General features: G+C 51.7%; 1 long non-coding RNA gene and 1 gene segment (V, D, J or C); both read right to left on the reverse strand.

The window, feature by feature from the left end:
- LOC139178304 (immunoglobulin heavy constant delta-like) overlaps positions 1–23,500 on the reverse strand; it is a 140,044-nt gene that overhangs the window by 40,334 nt on the left and 76,210 nt on the right.
- On the reverse strand, positions 6,195–11,298 carry LOC139178308 (uncharacterized). The gene is made up of 2 exons (XR_011562757.1): positions 9,919–11,298; positions 6,195–7,047 (listed from the first exon to the last, which is right to left on the reverse strand). It is a non-coding gene; the product is annotated as an uncharacterized lncRNA (long non-coding RNA).

Raw genomic sequence — 23,500 nt, forward strand, 5'->3', positions numbered from 1 at the left:
AAATGGGCCAAAGAACAAAACAGACATTTCTCCTAAGAAGACATACAGATGGCTAACAAACACATGAAAAGATGCTCAACATCACTCATTATCGGAGAAATGCAACTCAAAACCACAATGAGGTACCATCTCACACCAGTCAGAATGGCTGCTATCCAAAAGTCTACAAACAGTAAATGCTGGAGAGGGTGTGGAGAAAAAGGAACCCTCTTACAGTGTTGGTGGGAATGCAAACTAGTACAGCTACGGTGGAGAAGAGTGTGGAGATTCCTTAAAAAATTGGAAATAGAACTGCCATATGACTCAGCAATTCCACTGCTGGGCATACACACCGAGGAAACCAGAACTGAAAAAGACACGTGTACCCCAATGCTCATCACAGCACTGTTTATAATAGTCAGGACATGGAAATAACCTAGATGTCCATCAGCAGACGAATGGATAAGAAAGCTGTGGTACATATACATAATGGAGTGTTACTCAGCCATTAAAAAGAATACATTTGAATCAGTTCTAATGAGGTGGATGAAACTGGAGCCTATTATACAGAGTAAAGTAAGCCAGAAAGGAAAACACCAATACAGTATATTAACGCATATATATGGAATTTAGAAAGATGGCAATGATGACCCTATATGCGAGACAGCAAGAGACACAGATGTAAAGAACAGACTTTTGGACTCTGTGAGAGAAGGCGAGGTGGGATGATTTGAGAGAATAGCATTGAAACATGTATATTATCATATGTGAAATAGATTGCCAGTCCAGGTTTGATGCATGAGACAGGGTGCTCAGGGCTGGTGCACTGGGATGACCCTGAGGGATGGGATGGGGAGGGAGGTGGGAGGGAGGCTCAGGATGGGGAACACATGTATAGCCTTGGCCGATTCATGTGAATGTATGGCAAAAACCACCACGATACTGTAAAGCAACTAGCCTCCAATTAAAATAAATTAAAAAGAAAAGAGTAAGGGACCCGTGGGATAACATAAAGTGTGCAAATCTATGCATAATAGAGAATCCACAAGGAGAAGAAAGAGAAAAAGGGATTGAAAAGTATTTGAAGAAAATATGGCTGAAAAGTTCTCAAACCTAAAGAAGGAAACAGCTATCCAGATACAGGAGCACAGAGGGTTCCAAACAAGATGAACTTGAACAGACCTACGCCAAGACATACTATAGTAAAAGGGGCACAATTTAAAGATTCAGAGAGGATTCTAAGGTGGCAAGATGAAAACAAAGAACGTCTGCAATGCCGTCAGCCCATTTCTCTACAGAAACTCTGTAGGCCAGAAGGCAGATATAGTCAAAGTCCTGAAATGAAAAGCCCTACGGCCTAGGATACTTTACCCAGAAAGATTATCATTCAGAAAGGAGAGATAAAGAATCTCTCATACAAGCAAAGACTTAAAGAATACAGCAATCCTAAACCTATCCTTAAGGAAATATTAAAGTGAAAGTGAAGTCGCTCAGTCGTGTCCGACTCTTCGCCACCCCATGGACAGTAGCCTACCAGGCTCTGCAGTCCATGGGATTTTCCAGGCAAGAATACTGGAGTGGGCTGCCATTTCCTTATCCAGGGAATCTTCCCAACCCAGGGATCCAACCCGGGTCTCCTGCATTGCAGACAGAGGCTTTACTGTCTGAGCCACGAGGGAAGTCCCAAGGAAATATTAAAGGTCTTCTCTAAATAGAAAATAAGAAAGAAGCTATAAGAATGAGAAAATCACAACTGGAAAGTAAATCACTTAAATAAACCAGTATACATATTTAAAAAATAAAAAAAGTTTGTGAAAAGTAATAATAACCACAATGATCAGAAAAAGGATAAAAATGAAGATGTAAAAAACGACATGAAAGTCATCAAATATGGAAAAGGAGAGTAAGAAAATATAAATACTTTTTAGGATGTGATTGAGCCTAAACAACTATCATTCTAAAGCGAGTAGATATAGGAAGGGTTAACATACTTAATTTTTTGGGGCTCCAAAATCACTGCAGATGGTGACTGCAGCCATGAAATTAAAAGACGCTTACTCCTTGGAAGGAAAGTTGTGACCAACCTAGACAGCATATTGAAAAGCAGAGACATTACTTTGCCAGAAAAGGTCCATCTAGTCAAGGCTATGGTTTTTCCAGTGGTCATGTATGGATGTGAGAGTTGGACTGTGAAGAAAGCTGAGCGCCAAAGAATAGATGCTTTTGAACTGTGGTGTTGGAGAAGACTCTTGAGAGTCCCTTGGACTGCAAGGAAATCCAACCAGTCCATCCTAAAGGAGATCAGCCCTGGGATTTCTTTGGAAGGACTGATGGTAAAGCTGAAACTCCAGTACTTTGGCCCCCTCATGCGAAGAGTTGACTCATTGGAAAAGACTCTGATGCTGGGAGGGATTGGGGGCAGGAGGAGAAGGGGACAACAGAGGATGAGATAGCTGGATGGGATTACTGACTCAATGGACATGAGTCTGAGTGAACTCCTGGAGTTGGTGATGCACAGGGAGGCCTGGTGTGCTGTGATTCATGGGGTCGCAAGAGTCGGACGTGACTAAACGACTGAACTGATCTGAGCATACTTAATATAGGAAGGGCTTCCTGGTGGCTCAGAAGGTAAAGCATCTGCCTACAATGTGGGAGACCTGGGTTTGATCCCTGGGTCAGGAAGACCCCCTGGAGAAGGAAATGGCAACCCACTCCAGTACTCTCGCCTGGAAAATTCCATGGGCGGAGGAGCCTGGAAGGCTACAGTCCATGGGGTCACAAAGAGCTGGACATGACGGAGTGACTTCACTCACTAATACTTAAAAATGGGGCAACCACAAATCAAAAAAATACAGTAGATTAACAAAACCCCCAAAGATAATACAACAATAGCATAAAATACAAGGAAATCTTCAAACCATAGTTCAGTTCAGCTCAGTTCAGTCGCTCAGTCGTGTCCGACTCTTTGTGACCCCATGAACTGCAGCTCGCCAGGCCTCCCTGTCCATCACCAACTCCCGGAGTTCACCTAAACCCACATCCATCGAGTCAGTGATGCCATCCAGCCATCTCATCCTCTGTCGCCCCTTCTCCTCCTGTCTCCAATCCCTCCCAGCATCAGAGTCTTTTCCAACGAGTCAACTCTTCCCAAGAGGTGGCCAAAGTACTGGAGTTTCAGCTTTAGCATCATTCCTTCCGAAGAAATCCCAGGACTGATCTCGAGAATGGACTGGTTGGATCTCTTTGCAGTCCAGGGGACTCTCAAGAATCTTCTCCAACACCACACAGTTCAAAAGCATCAATGCTTCTGCACTCAGCTTTCTTCACAGTCCAACTCTCACATCCATACGTGACTACTGGAGAAACCATAGCCTTGACTAGACTGACCACCACAAGAGGAAAAGAAAAAAAAAAAAAGACCAAAGGAAATATACAAAACCAATTAGAAAATGAGGTTTAAAATGGCAATAAATGCATATCTTTCATAATTATCTTAAATAGCAGTGGAATAAATGCTCCTACCAGATGTATTAGAATGCATACTAGATAAAAAAAGAAGAGCTGGAAATGTGCTGCCTATAAGAGACTGACCTTAGGACAAAGGGCATACATAGATTCAAACTGAGGAATGGAAAAGATATTCCACTCTAATGTACATGACCAGAAAGCAGAAATCACAATATTCATATCAGACAAAATAGACTTCAAAACTTAGACCATACAGAAAGATAAAGAAGGACACTAAATACTGATAAAAGAATCACCACAGGAGGATTTCACACGCATCAACATATATACCCCTAATACAGGAGCTGCTTCTGCTAAGTCGCTTCAGTCGTGTCCAACTCTGTGCGACCCCAGAGATGGCAGCCCACCAGGCTCCACCGTCCCTGGGATTCTCCAGGCAAGAACGCTGGAGTGGGTTGCCATTTCCTTTTCCAGTGCATGAAAGAGAAAAGTGAAGGTGAAGTCGCTCATCGTGTCCGACTCTCAGCGACCCCATGGACTCCTCTGCCCATGGGATTGTCCAGGCAAGAGTACTGGAGTGGGGTGCATTGTCTTCTCCGAATACAGGAGCACCCAATACATAAAACAATACCAGCAGACGTAAAGGAGAAATGGATGGGAATACAACAATAGGAGACTTTACACCCCACTGACACCAACGGACAGATCTTCCAGAGAAGCAATAAGACGGCGGAGATGGTAAATGGTACAAATAGACCAGTAAGACTTGACTGAGGCGTTCATGATATTGCATCCAAACACCAGAACACGCATTCTCTTCAAGCACACAAGGAACATTCTCCAGAGCACAAACTGGGGCACAAAACAAGCCTCAGCACACTTCAGAGTGCAGAAATTATCTCGAGTACCTTTTCTGACCACACAGCATGAACCATTAACCAACCACAGAAAAGGAAATGAGAAAAAACCACTACCTGGAGACTGAATAACATGCTACTATAAGACCGACGAGTCAATGAGGAAATCAAAGAGGAAATGGAAAATACCTTGAGACAAAAGACAATGAGAACACGTACAAAGTCTATGGGATACAGCAAAGGCAGTGCTTAGAGGGGAGTTCATAGTGATATAGGGCTTCAGAGAAAAACAAGAAAAATCTCAAATAAGACCTAACAGCAGCAGAAGACATTAAGGAGAAGTGGTAAGAATGCACAGAACTATATAAAAATGCCTTAGTGACCTGGATAACCAAGATGGTGTGGTCACTCACCTAGAGCCAGATATCCTGGAATGTGAAATCAAATGGGCCTTAGGAAGAATTATGAGGAGCAAATCTAGTAGAGGTGACAGAATTCCAGCCCAGCTATTTAAGATCTTAAAAAATGATGCTGTTAAGGCACTGCATTCAATATGTCGGCCAATTTGGAAAACTCAGCAGTGATCACAGGACTGGAAATGGTGTTTCCACTCCAGTCCCTAAGCAGGGCAATGCCAAAGAATGTTCCAGTCACTGTACAAGTGCACTCATTTCACATGCTAGCAAGGTATCACATGCTAGCTCAAAATCCTTCAAGCTAGACTTCAACAGAATGTGAACTGAGAACTTCCAGATGTAAAAGCTGGATTTAGAAAAGGCAGAGGAACCACAGATTAAATTGCCAACATTTGATCGGTTATGGGGGAGCAAGAGAATTCCAGAAAAACATCTACTTCTGCTTTATTGATGATGCTAAAATTTTGACTGCGTGGATCACAACAAACATGGAAAATTCTCAAAGAGATAGGAGAACCAGATCACCTTACCTGTCTTCTGAGAAATGTGTGTGCATGTCAAGAAGCCACAGTTAGAACATGACTTGGAAGAACAGACTGATTCTACATTGGGAAAGGAGTACAACAGGGTTGTATATTGTCACCCTGCTTATTTAAATTCTATGCAGAGTAAATCATGTGAAGTGCTGAACCGGATGAATCACAAGCTGGAATCAAGATTTCTGGGGAAATATCAACCTCAGATACGCAGATGATCCCACTTTAATGGCAGAAACTCGAGGCAAAACTAGTCTCTTCATGATGGTGGAAAAGGAGAATGGAAAAGCTGCTTGAAACTCAACATTCAAAAAACTAAGATCACGGCATTTGGTAGCATCAATTCATGGCAAATAGAAGGGAAAAAGTGGAACCAGTGACAGACTTTATTTTCCTGGGCTCCAAAATCACTGCAGACAGTAACTGCAGCCATGAAATTAAAAGACATTTGCTGCTTGGAAGGAAAGCTATGACAAACTTAGCATATTAAAAGGAGACACCACTTTGCCAAAAGTTCCATGTAGTCAAAGCTATGACTTTTCAGTAGTCATGTACAGAAGTGAGCGTTGCACCACAAAAAAGGCTGAGTGTTGAAGAGTTGATGCTTTTGAACTGTGGTGTTGGAGAAGACTCTTGAGAGTCCCTTGGACTGCAAGGAGATCCAACCAGTCTTCCTAAAGGAAATCAACCCAGATTATTCATTGGAAGGACTGATGTTGAAGCTCCACTTCTTTGTAACCCTGATTCCAAGAGTCGGCGAAAAGACTCGTGCTGGGAAAGATAGAAGGCAAAAAGAAATAGGGGCGTAAGAGGATGAGACGGTTAGAGAGCATCACTGACTCAATGGACATGAATTTGAGTTAGGTCTGGGAGATAGACAGGGGAGCTTGGGGGCTACAGTCCATGGGGTCGCAAAGAGTCGGACACAACTTAGCAAATGAACAATATTATACATATTTAATATGAAATATATGTGTATACATGCACATATGCATATATATATTCAATAGGAACAGTATAGACTATTGAGGATAATATTATATTTTCTTATAACTCTCTCTCTATATATATACACATAAATATAAAATTCATTCAATTGTGAAGGACCTCAAGGAGACACTCTCCCAAGTTGATGCCTGTGAAAAATGTACTTCAATACTAGTTGCTTTTTTGGAGGGCATAAAATTCTTGGATCACATTTTCTCTTCAACACAGTTTTATCGGCACTGACAGAATTTTTTTATAAGGAAATGGGCCAGATTCCTCGCCTCTTATGTTTGGTCTGATCATGTGTAGGTGCTGCTTTGCTTATTGTGAAGTCATGCTCAGTCTCTTCAGTCACTCAGTCGTGTCTGGCTCTGTGACCCCATGGACTGCAGCACGCCAGGCCTCCCTGTCCATCACCATCTCCTGGAGCTTGCTCAAACTCATGTGCACTGAGTCAGTGATGCCATCCAACCATCTCACCCTCTGCTGTCCCTTCTTCTCCCGCCTTCAGTCTTTCCCAGCATCAGGGTCTTTTCCAGGAGTCGTCAGCTCTTCCCATCAGGTGGCCAAAGTATTGGAGCTTCAGCTTCAGCATCAGTCCTTCCAATGAATACTCAAGACTGATCTCCTTTAGGATGGACTGGTTGGATCTCCTTGCAGTCCAAGGGACTCTCTCAAGAGTCTCCTCCAACACCACAGTTCAAAAGCATCAGTTCTTCACCACTGGGACCAAGGATGTGTCTGAATTCTCCTCTGCTGTCCGTAGTTGGTGGGCAAAGGGGCTGCTCATCCCAGACACTGCATCTGCGTCCCAGGATGGGCAGAGAGTGAGCCGCACTCTGGAAGCCCTGCCCTTGGACTGCGGTGCATCTCACGGTGAATACCAGGGTCACGTGGATGCCCCTGGGGGCAGAGGGGCCCGGGCTGCACTGGGAAGGACGAGGGGAGGATGGGCGTTGGGTGGGCGTGAGGAAGATCAGCCCCAGAGACGAAGGACAAGAGCTGTGGGTGGAGGGGTCCCACGTGGGCTGTGCTGGGCAGAAGGGGGCTCGGGGCTCGGGTGTGGTGTCGGGTTGACCTAGTTGGGTGAGGAGACCCCAGGGCCAGGGCAGAGAGGGGAGTAGCAGTGCAGGGGGTTCATGGAGGGAAAAGTGAGGGGGTGGGGTGGGGAGGGTAAAGGTGCAGGGTTGGGGGTCAGGGGGACTGTAGGGACGGAACCGGAGAGGGGAGTGGGTGGGCAGAGTGCGATCCTGGAGGTGGGGCCGTGGGTGTGGTAGTGTCTCATGCTCGGCCTGGGCCAGGCTGGAGGGAGAGGAGGCCGGGGCCTGTGACCAGCCAGGACCTGAGGGTGTGCACGCTGGTGACTGACAGCGAGGGGAACAGCGGCTCTCAGGGCCCAGGGAGCGCATTCCCAGTGGTCCGTGTCGAGCTCCAGGTGGATGGCAGTGTGACCAGGGAGGGAGCCGTCAGGGCTCTCTGGGGTCCCCAGCATTGTGGACCAGGGTGTCTCCTGGTGCCCCCTGCCCCGACTGCTGCACCGCTTTCTGCATTTCAGTGAGACTCTGGGTGATCTTGGGGATTAGAGCTTTGCGTGGATCTTAGGGACCTGGAGCAGGTGTGGGGGGCCTTTGCATGACCTCAGGCCCTCCCCACTGTGCAGGGTCAGGAGCACTGAGAGCTTTGGGGCCAAGGAGCCCCTGCCTGCTGGAGCCCTTCTTGCCTGAGCACAGGGTGTCAGAGCCCCGAGCCTCCAGTCCTTGAGCTGTTTCTCCGTCCTCCCCCGGCCGGCGCAGGCAGGGTCCTGAGGTGCCCTCGTGCACCCCTGTGTCCTGTCACCGAGTCCTAGATGCTCGTCCCTCCAACTGTAGCTGAAAGTGCTGCCTCCTCCAGGAAGTCACGCTGACCGACTCCAGGCCAGCCTGAGCAGGGAGATCCGGCCTCCCTGTCATGCTCTGCGTCTTTGCTCAAGGACTGCAGCGAGGCCTGCACCTGACTGTGGCCCCCGCGCAGGCCCCGTGCAGGGTCCCTGGATGGTGAACGAGGGAAGGAGTGGAGGGCACCCTGCCTCTGGGCAGGACAGTCCCGCTCTCTGCTAGAACTCTCTGTGGACCTCCAGGCCTGTGTGTGGGGTGGGGCAGGGCAGGAAGCCAGGCAGGAAGGGGCTTTGCAGTCAGACTCAGTGAGCAGCTGTCACCGGAGCTTGCCTGGGGCTTAAGGGCTTTCCTGTCTGGGGGCGGTGGCAGGGCGAGGCATTGCCACACAGAAAAGAGGTTGCTGGGATGCCCGGCTGTGTCAAGCCACCGCCCTGGAGAGACCAGCGCTGGCCCTGAGGTCTGGCGCGTGGCCCACTCCCAGGAAAGGAGCTTGGTGAGTGCCGCCCTGAACCTCTGCCCCGCGCGGGGTCCAGTTCCTCTTGCAGACAGGCTCAGGGTGACGGCGGGCAGGCGCAGGCTGTGGACACACCGGAATGTAGATCCCACGGGGCCCATGGGCTTCTGGGGGTCCTGCTGTGGGCCGGGGCACCACGGCTGCCTGGGGTGGCCGAGACCCCAGAGCTGGGGCAGAGGTGTGAATACCCGGAGGGGCCATACTGCGGGGCTCCTGAGGAGGACCTGCGTGAGAGACTGTCCCCCAGGAGGAGACGGCCCTGGGGCTGCCCCGTGGCTGGGACGAGGACCCGAGGGCCTCTTTTGGGGTGGGCTTCCCAGGGCTCCCTCCTGAAACGGGGCCTGAGTGCTGCCTCGATCCTGCCCACCGTGGGGTCCTCCAGGTCCGCTCTCTGTGAGCCAGCATTGCGGACGGCCCCGGGCAGCAGACAGGGCGTGGGGGGCTGTGGTCCTGGTGGGCACTTGTGGACAGTGTGGCTCTGAGCCTCCTGGGTGTCTATGCGGGGTCTGCAGGGGCTGGACACGACCCTGGGCACCTCGGGACACTGGGGGCAGTTCTGGCCGGTGACTCTGGAGACACGGAGGAGGGTGGGGACACAGTCGGGACCCATGACTCGCCCAGCTCCAGGACCTGGAGACGAGGCACCGCTGGGCATCGCTGGCTCACCCCAGGTCTGAGGCGGTGCAGGCTGGGCTGCACTCAGCTGTCCAGGGGTCGCGTACCGGGGTCGGGGACCTGGGGGCCGGTTTGGCTACATCTCCTATCGCGGTGTCGCTCCCCTCAGCTCCGTGATGACCCACGGCTGCCCGGAACCCCAGTGGGCCCCAGGCCCGGGACCTCTGTTACCAGGTTGGGCTGCCGGGCAGGACAGGACCTGGGAGTGTGGGCCTTTGAGTCTGATCCTGGCCCACTGCCCGCCTGTGGCTGTCGATATGAGTGGCTGAGACCATGGCGTCCCAGCAGAGGCCCAGGCTGCCTCAGGCCTGCACAAGTTCCTCCAGAGTCAGGGGTGGGAAGCTGCTGGCGGTCTCCTGTCTGGGTCTCCGCAGCCCAGCTCCTGGCCCAGGACCCTTCCTCAGGCTGTTGCTTTCCTGAGACAGACCGGTGAGGGCATGCAGGGTGCAGTCCGATGGTCAGGAGGGCAGGGCGGTGCCCCAAACACAGCCTACAGGATCCCTGGCCGTGGACCCTCAGGGGCAGGGGTTTTTGTCCCAGAGAGTGTCACTGTGGTATAACCATAACCATAACCACAACCATAACCATAACCATAACCACTATAACAACTACCACCGTGACACAGCTGGCATCAGAAACCCCGGCTGCTGGCCTTCAGCGCCCCCTTGGTCTCGTCTGGTGGGCGTGGAGTCCTTGGGAGCTGTCAGCTGGTCCAGTCTGGACGGGCCCTGCGGCAGGGAGGGTTCTGAGGATCCGGTCCCCAGCCGGCCTCTGACCTGCACAACCTCCTCCAGGGTCAGGGGGCTGGAACTTGCTGGGGGCCTCATTGTCTGGGTCCCAGCAGCCAAGCTCTTGGCCCAGGACCCTTCCTCATTCTGTTGCTGCCCTGAGTCAGCAGGGTGAGGGCATGCAGGGTGCAGTCCGATGGTCAGGAGGGCAGGGCCGTACCCCGGACCTGGAGGACAAGCTCCCTGGTCTGGGACCTCGGGGCAGGGGTTTCTGACACTGAGAGCGTCACTGTGGTAGCAACACTACAATAACTAAAACCACACCTATCGTATCATCACCACAACACAGCCGGCATCAGAAACCCCAGCTGCTGGCCTTCGGCGTCCCCTTGGTCTCGTCTGGTGGACGTGGAGTCCTCGGGAGCTGTCAGCTGGCCCAGGTCTGGATGGCCCTGCGGGGGGAGGGTTCTTAGGGTCTGTCCCCAGCCTGGCACAGGCCTGCGGCAGTTCCTCCGGGGTCAGGAGGTGGGAACCTGCTGGAGATCTCATTGTCTGGGTCTCCACAGCCCAGCGCCTGGCCCAGGACCCTTATCTTAGGCTGTTGGTGCCCGAGTCAGCAGGGTGAGGGCGTGCAGGGTGCAATCCGATAGTCAGGAGGGCAGGGCGGTGCCCCAAACACAGCCTACAGATTCCCTGGTCGTGGACCCTCAGGGGCAGGGGTTTTTGTCCCAGAGAGTATCACTGTGGTATAACCATAACCATAACCATAACCATAACAACCATAACCATAACCACCATAACTACCACCGTGACACAGCCGGCATCAAAAACCCCAGTTGCTGGCCTTCAGCGCCCCCTTGGTCTTGTCTGGTGGACATGGAGACCTCGAGAGCTGTCTGGACGGGCCCTGTCGGGGGAGGGTTCTTAGGGTCGGTCCCCAGCCTGGCACAGGCCTCTGGAAGTTCCTCCAGGGTCAGGGGGCTGGAACCTGCTGGGGGTCTCATTGTCTGGGTCCCCATAGCCCAGCGCCTGGCCCAGGACCCTTCCTCAGGCTGTTGCTTTCCTGAGCCAGTGGGGTGAGGGCGTGCAGGGTGCAGTCTGATGGTCAGGAGGGCAGGGCGGTACCCCGGTCTTGGAAGACAGGCTCCCTGGTCTGGGACCTTGGGACGGGGGTTTCTGTCCTGGACAGTGTCACTGTGGTACCATAATAACTACCACAATAGCTACCACAATACCACCGTGACACAGCCGGCATCAGAAACCCCAGTTGTTGGTTTTCAGCGCCCCCTTGGTCTTGTCTGCTGGGTGTGGAGCCCTTGGGAGCTGTCAGCTGGCCCAGGTCTGGACGGGTCCCGTGGTGGGGAGGGTTCTGAGAACCTAGTCCTGGTCCAGGGCTGGACGGCCCAACGGCAGGGTGGCCTGGGATGCCTCCTTGCCCAGCCAATGCTGCGGCCATGGAGGACCCACCTCCAGGTGCAGGGCTGAGTGCACCCTGGACCGAGTGGCTATCTGAGCCCAGGTCTTATGTCCTGCTGGGCCTGCACTCCGAGCCCCTTCAGGTCGGTGGTGGTGGGCCAGGGAACCTCGGAAGCTGAGCAGAGGCCCAAGCATTGCGCCTGTGGACAGCGTCCTGCACAGGAACCTGGCAGGTAGGGACGCCAGTTCATCTTGAGCTCCCCAGGCTGACCTGTGGGGTGGCAGGTGGCCATGCCACAGGGCTGGGAGGGAGACTTAGGTGTTGGCTCCCACGGGCGCTTCCTGCAGAGGCTGGTCACTGGCTTGGCTTCTGGTGCAGTGCCCGCCCTGTCCATGATCTCTGGACACTGCACAAGGGACCTGCACACCCCTGCTACATGTGAGAGGCCCCTCGAGCCCCTTCAGGCCGGGCCTGGATCCGGACTCCCCTACCTCGGGTCTGGCAGCATGCTGGGAGCTGCTGCCTCTGCATGAACCCCTCCCAGCCTGCTCCCTGGTGAGCTCCTATGCAGTTGAGTACAGGCCCAGCTCCAGCATCCACTGCTGTGAGCTTCCCTGAGCTCCCAGCAGGGTTGGAGGTGTCTCGGGTCCTGCCCCTGGGAAACTTGACCTGACGGTTTGCCCAGCGTGGGCTCTGTCCTTCCTGACCCTGTTTGGGGGTGTACTGAGTGTTAGTGGTCAGGGCCAGCTTGCTGGGCTAGGACGTGTGGCTGCAGGGTCAGTGCAGTCGTCTCAGAGTCTGGATTTGGGCCCGCGGGCCGCATCCGCCCAGAGTGGCCCAGATGGCCGAAGGTCTGGTCTCTGAAGCTCAGGCCATGAGGCCCGGCCATGGGGGCTGGTTGGCCATACGGTTGGCAGGGTTTGCTGCCCCATGTCTCACTGTGGTGGTCACTATAGTAACACCGCGGTAGAGCCCTTGGCAAAAAGCCCCGTTTGCGCTGTAGGCCGTCTGCGTGGGGACCCTGGATGTGGGGCGTTCAGAGGGCTGAACAGTCATGGGGGCTGGGCGGCCTGGGCTGGCTGTGGGTGGGTTGGTGCCAGGCTCAGGGCTTGTGGAGGGCATGGCGCCACAGGAGACCTGCTGGAGCACCTGGGAGGCATCTCCTGCCAGGTGGACGATGACCAGGCTGGCTCTCCTGAGGCCCCGAGCTGGGCTCAGCCAAGTGACAGCCTCCTGGGTTGACAGATTTTACCCAGTTGCCTGCAAACTGTGTATCGGTCACCTTGAGGCCGGTTGTGCTCTGGGGCCAGCAGGCGCCTCCCGCCAGGAAACCCAGCAGCAGAGCAGGGTCATTCCTGCTGCTGCCCGTCCTGGGAGTCTGGGCCCAGTTGTGCTGGCCCAGCCCAGAGGGCAGTGCTGAGCTGCTCATCCTTGTGGCCCCAGCAGGACTGGGAGCAGGTGCAGGGAGCTGCATCCCCCTACCCTGCACCCGTCCCCGCCCTGACCCCGGGGGCCCAGAGGCCCAGGACGAGGCATTCGCTGAGGGGCAGGGCCCTCCTCCGCAGTCGGTTCATGCCCTCTGTGCCCTCACGGCTCCAGGCCATGGAGCACGGTTGAGACCCACCTTCTTGAGGCCCTCAGTGGCCCCTGGGCACCCACTCCACGCTGATTTTGGGTGATGGGTTGTGATCAGGCCTGGAAGCCCTGGCTTGTCCAGCAGAGTCCCTGCTGGAATGTGGACAGTCCCCTGGATCTTGTCTCCCCCTAGCACCCCGGGGAATCGAGAGGTGCCCCCTTCGCCTGCAGGGGGGTGTGTGCACCAGGGCTGGAGGGCTGGCCCTTTGCCGGGACCCCTGCCCTGCTGGCAAGTCTTGGTCCTGGGGAGGGGTCAGGGGTTCCCTGGGATGGCTGCCTCATTGGGGCCTCAGCTACCTTTGCTCAATGCTCTCGGTAGGTGGCCTGGAGCCCTGGGCCCTTCCCTGTCCTCTGGCCGTGGGCTGAGCCCAGGGTCCACGCCCACACATCCCTTCTGGCTCACTGTCCCGAGTTGGGGGGATAGGCACCTTGCTTGGGAGCCCAGTGCCCCTGGGGATGCATTGGCCAGCTCCACACCTGTGTGCGGGTCAGACTTTATGTCAGGGCCTGAGTCACTGTGGGTGTAGCAGTAACCATCATCACGATATTCTCAGGGTGACACGCACACCCTCAAAATCCTCCCTACCCAGCTGTGTGTGTGGCCACCCTCGTGGGCTGCAGCTGTCTCTGAGGTGGGGACGCTGTGTTTCCAATGGGTTTTTGCTTTGAAGCCCGGGGTGAGCAGGGTGCAGGGTGAGTCTGACGGAAACCTCCATGGGTGAAGAGGCAGCCCTCTCTGGGCCTGGGGCCCACTGAGATCTGCCCATGGGTCCCACGGGCAGTCTGCCCAGCTCAGGGGTTCTGGTTGTGTCCTTGCTGTCCTCTGGTTCCCTTGCAGAGTTTCCCTGTCCCAGGCCTGACCAGTGAGGGCTAGCACCCCTGGCCCTCAGCTCACATCTGCTGGAAGTTGCTGATGGTGGCTGGGTTTACACCTGGCACATGTGTCAGCCACCAGGAGCCGGGGGATGGCTGCCTTGATGCGAGACCATCTCCCGTCTATGGCTGTGGGGGGCCCTCCCCTTCCCAGCATCGGGTGCAGATGGCCCACCCCAGCCATGACGTGGTGTTTCCGTGGTTGGTAGGGAAGTCTCTGGTGACCAACCTTCCCTACCCTGTTCCCTGGCTCCACTCACGTCCTTCTAAGGACCCTCACGGAGCCTGCCAGGGGCCACCTGCTGCCCAAGGAGGCTGGACATCAAGGTGAGTCAGGGCCTGGCCTGCCGCCTTCCAGCCCCAGCTGGGCTTGACCTGAAAGCCAGCCTGCGAGGGGCAGATGGCCCTGGGCTCCGTGTTCACTGTCTAGGTTAGCTGTTCATGCAGTTACTGTCCAGAGACCTTTCCCACGGAAGTGTTAGAAACAGGTTTATTCAGCCACTGTAACATCAGGGCAGAGCTGAGTGCACCCCTGCACAGAGGCGACAGCTGTGTCACGGGAGAAGTGGGAGTGGGGTGCCTGGGACTCTGGTTTAAGAGGGACCAGGAAGTGTGGCCATGTGTGAGTGACGAGGCTGCTATGACCACTGGCCACAAGGGAGCAGGGACTGGGTCAGGACTCTGTCCTCACTGAGGGCTCTGTGTCTCTAAAGTCTGGCATCTGAGGGGCTTGGGGGGGGTGCAGGCTGGTGAGGCTGACCCTCTAGCACTTCCGGCCAAAACTGTCACCAGTGACAAGTGAAAAGTGAAAGTGAAGTCACTCAGTCGTGTCCGACTCTTAGTGCCCCCATGGACTGCAGCCTACCAGGCTCCTCCGTGCCGGGAGCCAGCACGGGAGTCCCCACCCATGACAAGGTCATGTGGGAGAGTTCTGGTGGGCCAGGCGAGCCAGAACTCGAGGGGGCCCCTCTGGGCCTGCCTGAGCATCTACCCCAAAACCAGAGTCTGTCTGTTTTACTGCTTCATGACTTTCACCAACTCCTCTGACAGTCACGGGGGGCTATCCCCAACTACCTTTTCTCTGAAGGAAATCAACTTAGAGCTCTACCTAATTAGCCTCCTGGGCATAATAGGAGTGTTTCAATCAAAACCTCTCAGATGGCTCTCTAACTTGCCTGACGGGTTTACCCGGACTCCTACAGCTACGCATACGATTGTTTACAGTCTCCCAACAGTGAGAGGCACGGAAAGCTTACGATATTCGAATAGTATAGAGCCTCTCGGAGAGTTAGAAATTGTCAGAATGGAACTAGTAGAAGATTTCATTGTTGAGCCAATGCTTGCTGCCAAGTTTCCACACCCCCTGTATTGTATCCTTGGAAGTGTGTTAATTAATATCGTTGGTACATAGAAAAAATAAGTAGTGGCCTTGGTGCTAACAACTTTAGACCCTTAAGGTAATAAATTCTTTCCTTGTTGTAAACCCACTGCACCTCTGCCCTATAGGAATGCAACTTTATCTAACAGCTTTGGAGGATGGCGCCAAACTTTAAAATAATTACTCTCAGAGAAAATAAGTCTTATGGTTGATAAACCTTTATCAGAGTCATAAAATGTTAACAGGCCTTCTGGCCAGAAGATGATGTAAATCACCTAAACCATTTGTATATGATAAATTTGCAGAAAAGAAAGCCTGGTCTCGATAAGGATCAGAGACTGCTGACTTTGCATGATTTCACACCCCCTATTATCCTCTTTGCACAACTTAAGGTATATAAGCTCCCTTTGAAAATAAAGCTACGGGCCTTGCTCAAAGCTTGGTCTCCACGTGTCGTTCTTTCTTGCTTGCTTCCTTTTCTCTCTTTTTCTTCTCTATCTTTCCAGGCCAAAATAATTGGAGCGTGGGGGTCCTCTGGGACTACTTATTTGCCTGGGCTTCTAAGACCCACTTGAGAAGGCGCCCAAGGTGGGGCACCTTCTGCTATTCGAGAGGGCACCTGCGGCCTCTGTAGTCAGAGCAAGTTCGGTGTCACGAACTTTATTGATTTCCCGTGTAAACCAGTTATTATTGAGCCTCTAAAATCTCTCAGCCTTTGCTATTCTAATCGCCAATGCTGTCCTCCTGAGGGAATCCCTGGATCCAACTGGGGCTGGACCCCGGTACCTCCGTCCATTGGATTTTCCAGGCAAGAGTACTGGAGTGGGTTGCCATTTCCTTCTCCAATGCATGAAAGTGAAAAGTGAAAGTGAGGTTGCTCAGTCGTGTCCGACTCCTAGCAACCCCCTGGACTGCAGCCTACTAGGCTCCTGCGTCCATGGGATTTTCTAGACAAGAGTACTGGAGTGGGGTGCCATTGCCTTCTCCAAAATTGGAGAGCATCACAATGAAAAACACTTCTTTTCTGACCTCACTGTTAAGGGACTCTAACGGCAAGCCACAGGCTGGAAAGATACACTTATAAATAGTATATTTGCTAAGAACTTTTTGCTATGAATGCACGTGGACACTCATAACTGAACAACAGAAGGTAAGCAACCCAGTGAAAAATGGGTGAAGTCTGAACTTGCCCCCAAAGATGGACAGCTGACACGTGAGCACTTGGAAAGACCTTCCACATCACAAGCCACCAGGGACTGCATGCTTAAAGGATCGTGAGGTACCACTGCACAGTTAGAATGGCTGGAACCCAGATCCCAACATACCAGGTCCTGGACATGTCATAGAACAAGAGGGCTGTTCACTCCTGGGCGGGGCTGCAAAAGGCTCAACCACCTGCAGACGACTTAACACATCTGCATGGAGATGAAGCTGGACTTCATGTGGGATGGAGCCAGGGCTCTGAGGCAAAGACTCGGGTCCACACAGAGACCTCAAAGGGGCTCATGTCTGTACAGTGCACCGACGCTTCCCCCACAGTGCTGATATTTTCCTTACAGAATGTTTACTGTACGGAACACACTCCTCTGACAGAGTATCTATTGTGTGGAAAACATTCCTGTAACAGTGAACACACACTTCTGACAGTGAACACACTCCTGTAATGGTGAACAACTCTGACGTGCACACATTCCTGTAAAAGTGAACAACAACAACAAAAAGTGAACAGACTCCTGTGACATTGAACACACTCCTGCTACAATGAGCACACGTCTCCAAAAATGAACATACTCCTGACAGGGAACACATTCCTCTGACAGGGAACACACTCTTCTGACAGGGAACACACTCTTCTGACAGTGAACACACTTCCCTGGGCGTGAGCACACTCCTCTGACAGTGAACACACTCCTGTAACAGTGAACACATGTTTGTACCCACTTTTCTCAGGACCCCAACCCAATCGTCTTTGTCATCATCAGCCCCAGCACAGCCGCCCTGCTCCTCCGGGTTTCTGACACCCTCAGGATGTGGGTTATCACACTGTGTCTCACACAGTAATAAACAGCCGTGTCCTCAGACCTCAGACTGCTCAGCTCCACGTAGGTGATGCTGGTGGACGTGTCTGCAGCCAACGTGACTCTGCCCTGGAACTTCTGTGCGTACTTTGCTCCACCATCTTTGCTGTCAATCTGTCCATCCGTTCAAGCTCTTGCTGAGGGGCCTGTCACACCCAGTGCATGTAGTCGGTGAAGGTATATCCAGAAGCCTTGCAGGACACCTTCACTGAGGCCCCAGGCTTCCTCAGCTCAGCCCCCACTGCACCAGCTGCACCTGGGTGTGCACCCCTGTGGACAGGGGACAGAAGTGCATGAAGCCCCTTGACTGGACCCTGTCCCTTCTTCACCGCAGCACCGGGATGACCCTGACGTGGAGCCAAGGCCACCAGGAGGAGGACTCTCCAGCTCCAGTCCCTGGTGAGGGCTGTGCTCCCAGGACTGCTGTGCAGAGCTGGTGTTGCTGTGGTGATGTTCTCAGGGCTCAGAATATCCATATTTAACCTAGGACACCTCAGGTCACCTGCATGTTCTAGAGGCTGAGAACTTTACACTCAATACATGGGCGATATTAGGAAGTAGTAGTCTTATGACCCATGGCCACGCTCAGTGGGTGTGTGTCCGTGTCCTCATCCTTGTTTGAGGGCGTGTGTCCTGCCAGGTCCCTGACCCCTGTGCACAGAGCTCTTCCACTGAGGGACCCGCCCCAGGGGACACAGTCCCCATCGTGAACCAGCCTTTAGTGCCACAGAGACATCCTCACCTCCAATCAGTGTGTTTCCCCAAAGTCAGCCACCACTGGGTATTCACAGACATACATCTGTCACATACACACACACACACCTGTTACACATACACACACAAACACACACACCTGTTACACACACACCTGTCACACCAACACACACCTGTCTCACATACACACGTCACACAAACACGTCACACACACATGGGCCACACACACCCTAAACAAGCACACAGCTGTCACACATACACCTGTCATGCACACACAGACACACCTGTCAAACACACTTACCTGTCTCACACACATACACACCTGTCTCACACACACACCTGTTACACACACACATATACCTGTAACACACACACACCAGCTACACACAAACACACACCTGTCACATACACACCTGTCACACAGACTTACAGACATCCACACTCACACTTTCACACTCACACAAACAGGTACAAACCCAATCACACACATTCACACACTCAGATGCACACATACACACCATCACATTTACATACACACCATCACATTTACATACACACACTCAGATGCACACATACACACCATCACATTTACATACACACACTCAGATGCACACATACACACCATCACATTTACATACACACACTCACATGCACACACATATGCACCCACACACTCACATGCACACTTACACACACTCACACACACTCACAGGCATAAACACATGTACTTCTCATGGCCTCACCGAGCTGTGTATCCCAACAGGCCCCAATATTAAACGTCACCAATCCTTGTCCTGCTAGTTATTGTTTTCAGTGAAAAGAGAGGACTCCGTCTCTGAGACTCCCGGCCCCTCCCCACATGCTCCTGGGCAGCAGCCCTGCACTGGGGTCCTGGGCACCCCCTGCCTGGGCTCACAGGGCAGTCCTAGCAGTGTTTCTGGTCTGGAATTAAGTGGCTGTGTTCTACCTTCAGAGTATTCTTCTAGAGACAGCATGTTCTTTTAAGGATCTCTAGAAATAGCCTCAATAAATGCACACACTCTGTAGAGAGACCCCAAGGAAGGAGTTTGTGAGAACATCTGGACGTCGCCGCCCTGGGGCTGCAGGTGCACTGATGTAGTTGACACTCATAGTGAGTCCAGACGCTCTCGAGGACTTGGGGTCCCTTCGCCTCCTGGAGCCCCCCGTGGGCTAACATCATGTCACAAGATAGCTGCATGCAGAAGCACGGGGCTCGATGCCCACTCCACCTACCGTTCACTCCTGGGCTCACCTGTTCTTGCAGCACCTGGACCCTGCAGGGGCCCCACAAGAAGGTCCAGATGAGCCCACTTGTCGAAAACCAGTGCAGTCACCCCAGACAACTCACAGCACAAACACCTGAGGGTCTCCTAGTGCCCACACCTGTGAGAAAAGACACCTGAGACGCTGCAGGAGGACGAGGCAGAGCCCTTGTCAGCCGACTCAGGGGAGGCTGCCCTGAGGGAGTGCTCACCCAGGGAATGGGGCGGTGAGCATGCTCAGTCACCTTAGTCGTGTTTGACCCTTTGAGACACCATGGACCGTAGCCCACCAGACTCCTCTGTCCATGGGATTCTCCAGGCAGGAACACTGGAGTGGGTTGCCTCAACAGCACCCTGCAGAGAAGCTAGGTCAGCTGTGTGCGTGTCCCAGGCAGGACATCTCTTCAGCAGGACGGCCTCAGGGTGCATCCATCCTCAGACTCCATCCTACTTCTCACCGTCCCTCCTGACCCCCTGCCCGAGGACCTCAGGACCTGGCGTCAGTGGGGAGACAGACCCACTGCTGAGTGAGCCACGTCTTCTCCAGCAGGACCCAGTGACAAATCTGCTTCCCCCCTGTTCTGAGTCTCTGAAGGAACCTTCATAAATATTCCTGAGCATGTCAGATACCCAAGAGCAGGAGAGGGATACTGGCCATGTTGATCAGGCAGGAGACAGCGGGTCTGAGGCCAGCAGTGAAGTGGTCTGAGCCCGTCTCCAGCCATGGGTACCAGAGCCTCAGCGCCCTGCCTCCTGGATGTTGTCTGGCTGTGGTCTCTGCCCGCTAGCTCCCCTCCTCAAAGAGGCTGCATATCGTAGCTATGCCAGGTCCCTGGGGTCATATGTGGGTAGGGGCTACCTGCATTGTTGAGGTTGAACACCCATGACTCAGGGGAGCTGGGTCTGGGCTGTGAGCATCGCCAAGGTCTCCAGTATTGGCTTATCTGCATTCTACTCCCTCCTGGGCTGCAGTGCCCTGGTCCAGTCCCTTCTATTAGCCGTGAGATATGACCCCTCTGTAGGTCTGCAGTAGACAAGAATTTCTGTTCACCTCCTAGGAGAAGCTGGGGGAAGAGCTCTTCCATGGAGGGTCTGCCTGATGAACCTTCTGGGTAGGTGTTAACATTTCTCAGCGTTGGCCTTCCCCTCGTCCGTCGGGTGTCCTAAGGTGATAAATATGAACACTCACCTTGAAGACCTGGTTGTTTCTGGAGTTATATCCCACAAACCATGGAGTGTGGCCCCAGGATCTCTCATCCTCACAGTGGTTATTGCTGGTCCTGCAGGACTTGGTAGTAATTACCCTGAAGGTGCTCCTCCTGAAGCTTCGCATCCATGGGCAGGTCTCACCTGGACTGGGGATTGCCCAGCTCTCTGGATTTGTGCTGGGGGATTCCCCTGCAATGTTAGGACTTTGTTAGAACCAGGGAAACTTCTGGTGTTGAGAATTTCCTTGCTTTAATGATGGAGATGACAGTTTCCACACACACTACCTCTTGATGCAGGAACCAGCGGGTACCAGCTGAGGTTGTCCTTGACCTGGGAGGTGAAGGAGGAATCGAATGTCCTAAGAGTCAGAGGAGCCTGGACAGACTTGACCAACATAGAGAGACAGCCTCTTGATGAAGTTAAAGAGGAGAGTGCAAAAAGTGGCCCCAAACTCAACATTCCAAAATCTAAGATCACGGCATCCAGTCCCGTCACTTCCTGGCAAATTGACGGGGATAAAATAGAAACAGTGGCAGACTTGTTTTCTTGGATCCAAAATCGCTGTAGGTCGTGACTGCAGCCATGAAATTAAACGATGCTTGCACCTCGGAAGAGAAGCTATGACCAACCTGTACAGCATATTAAAAAGCAGAGACGTCACCTTGCCAACAAGTTCTGTATATTCAAATCTATGGTTTTTCCATAGTATTCATGTACAGATGTGAGAACATATAGAAGGCTGAGCAGTGAAGAACTGATGCTTTTGAACAGTGGTGCTGGAGAAGACTTAATAGTCCCTTGGACAGCAAGGAGATCAAACCAGTCAATCCTAAAGGAAATCAGTCCTGAATATTCATTGGAAGGACTGATGCTGAAGCTGAAGCTCCAATAATTGGCCACCTAATGTGCAGAGCTGACTCATTGGAAAAGTCCTTGATGCTGGGAAAGATTGAGGGCAGGAGGAGAAGGGGGTGACAGAGGATGAGATGGTTGGATGGCATCAGCAGCTCAATGGACATGAGTTTGAGCAATCTTTGGGAGATAGTGCAAGACAGGGAAGAATGGCATGCTGCAGTCCATGGGGTCTGAAAGAACTGGATACACTGAATGACTGAATGACAGTGAAAAAACGACAGTGAGCAACAACCACCTCGATAACAGGCAAACCCTTCTTCCCCTCAGTTGATTGTCGATGTCACAAATTCACATCTTTGTGCATTACATATTTCAACACACAATGTAAGAATTCTTTTAAATGTATTAGTCTCTCTTTTTCCTGCTTTATTGAGATCTAATTGATATATGATCTTGTATTAGTTTAGGAACAATTACTCTTTTAAATTATATGATAAAGAGCACATGGAATTATAAGTCAAAGTTTCAGTAATATTAGTTTTTAGACTAATTAACATTTGCTAGTCCTATATCATGTATTAAATCGAAAACAGTATGTGGAGTTACACTCTTCCCTGTAGCCCAAAGAGTAAAGAATCTGCCTGCAATGCAGGAGACCAGGGTTTGATCCCTGGGTCAGGAAGATCCTCCGGAGAGGGCATGGCAATCCACTCCAGTATTCTTGCCTGGAGAATCCCACGGGCAGAGGAGCCTGGTGGGCTACAGTCTGTGGGATCGCAAAGAGTCAGACGTGACTGAGCACCAACCCTACTACTGCTGTGTGGAGATACAAACTTCGGTTATAAAAATACAGATTTTCGCAATTGCCCACGTATTTACCTTTTCCAGGACCTTTATTTCCTCGCACAGCTTCTAGTTACTGTGTGGTGTTCTTTCACTGCACTCTGCAGGACTCCCTTGGATATTTTTGCAGACAGGTCAAATGGACATCAACTCACTCAGTTTTTATCGGAGAATGTCTTAACTTCTTACTCACTATTGAAGGACGTTTTGCTGGATACAGAATTCTTGGTTGCCTGGCTTTTTCTTTGAGCGCTTCACATATATTGGCTGATTGCCTTCTGGCTTCCGATGTTTTTGATGAGAAATATGTTTACAACCTTAGGAGAAGCCCTTATATGTGATAAGTTGCTTCTGTCTTACTGCTTCCAAGATTCTCTGTTTACCTTTGGTTTTTGAAATTTGATTATAATGTGTCTTGGTATGAGTCTCTGAGGTCATTTAACTTGGAGCTCATTGAGCTGCCTGGATATTTATATTGGTGTCTTCCATCAAGTTTCAGAAGTTTTCAGTCCTTTTGTTCAAATACGCTCTCTGTCTTCTTCCGGGACTACCATGGTGTGTGTGGTCCGCTTAGTGTCTCCTGCAGGGCTCTTAGTCTCTGCTTTTCTTCAATCTTGTTCTTTCTGTTCCTCATACAGAAATTGGTAATTCCACTATCCTATCATCTAGCTCAACGATTCTTTTTTCTCAAAGAATCATTGCTCAGATCTGTCTTGAACCTTTCGTTTCAGTTATTCTCCACATTTCTTCTTCAGCGTTTCTTTTTGGTTTCTTTTTAGCTTTTCTAGCTCCTTGTTGACATTTTCATTTTGCTTAGACATCATTTTCTTGACTTTCTCCATGTATTCATTTCATTCTTTGAGCATCTTTAAGATGGCCATTTTAAAGACTTTATCTAATAGATTTGCCATCAAATGTTTTTCAGAAACATTTTCTGTTGAATAATTTTTTCCCTTTGAGTTGTCATACATTCCTGTTTTTTGGTATGCCTTGTAATCTTTTGGTTGAATGGTTGACAATTAAAAATAATAATGTGGTGACTCTGGAAATCACATCCCTTTATTACCACTCCAGGGTTTGAAATTTCTTTGGTAGTGTTTTGGTTTATTGTTTTGGGTTTTTTTCTTTTTTGCTATGGTAGGCTGCCTCTGTGCCAATGACTACCCTGAGGTGTAAATCAC

Source organism: Bos indicus, chromosome 21 (genome assembly GCF_029378745.1).
Source record: "Bos indicus isolate NIAB-ARS_2022 breed Sahiwal x Tharparkar chromosome 21, NIAB-ARS_B.indTharparkar_mat_pri_1.0, whole genome shotgun sequence".
In the NCBI taxonomy this organism is placed as follows: Eukaryota; Metazoa; Chordata; class Mammalia; order Artiodactyla; family Bovidae; genus Bos; species Bos indicus.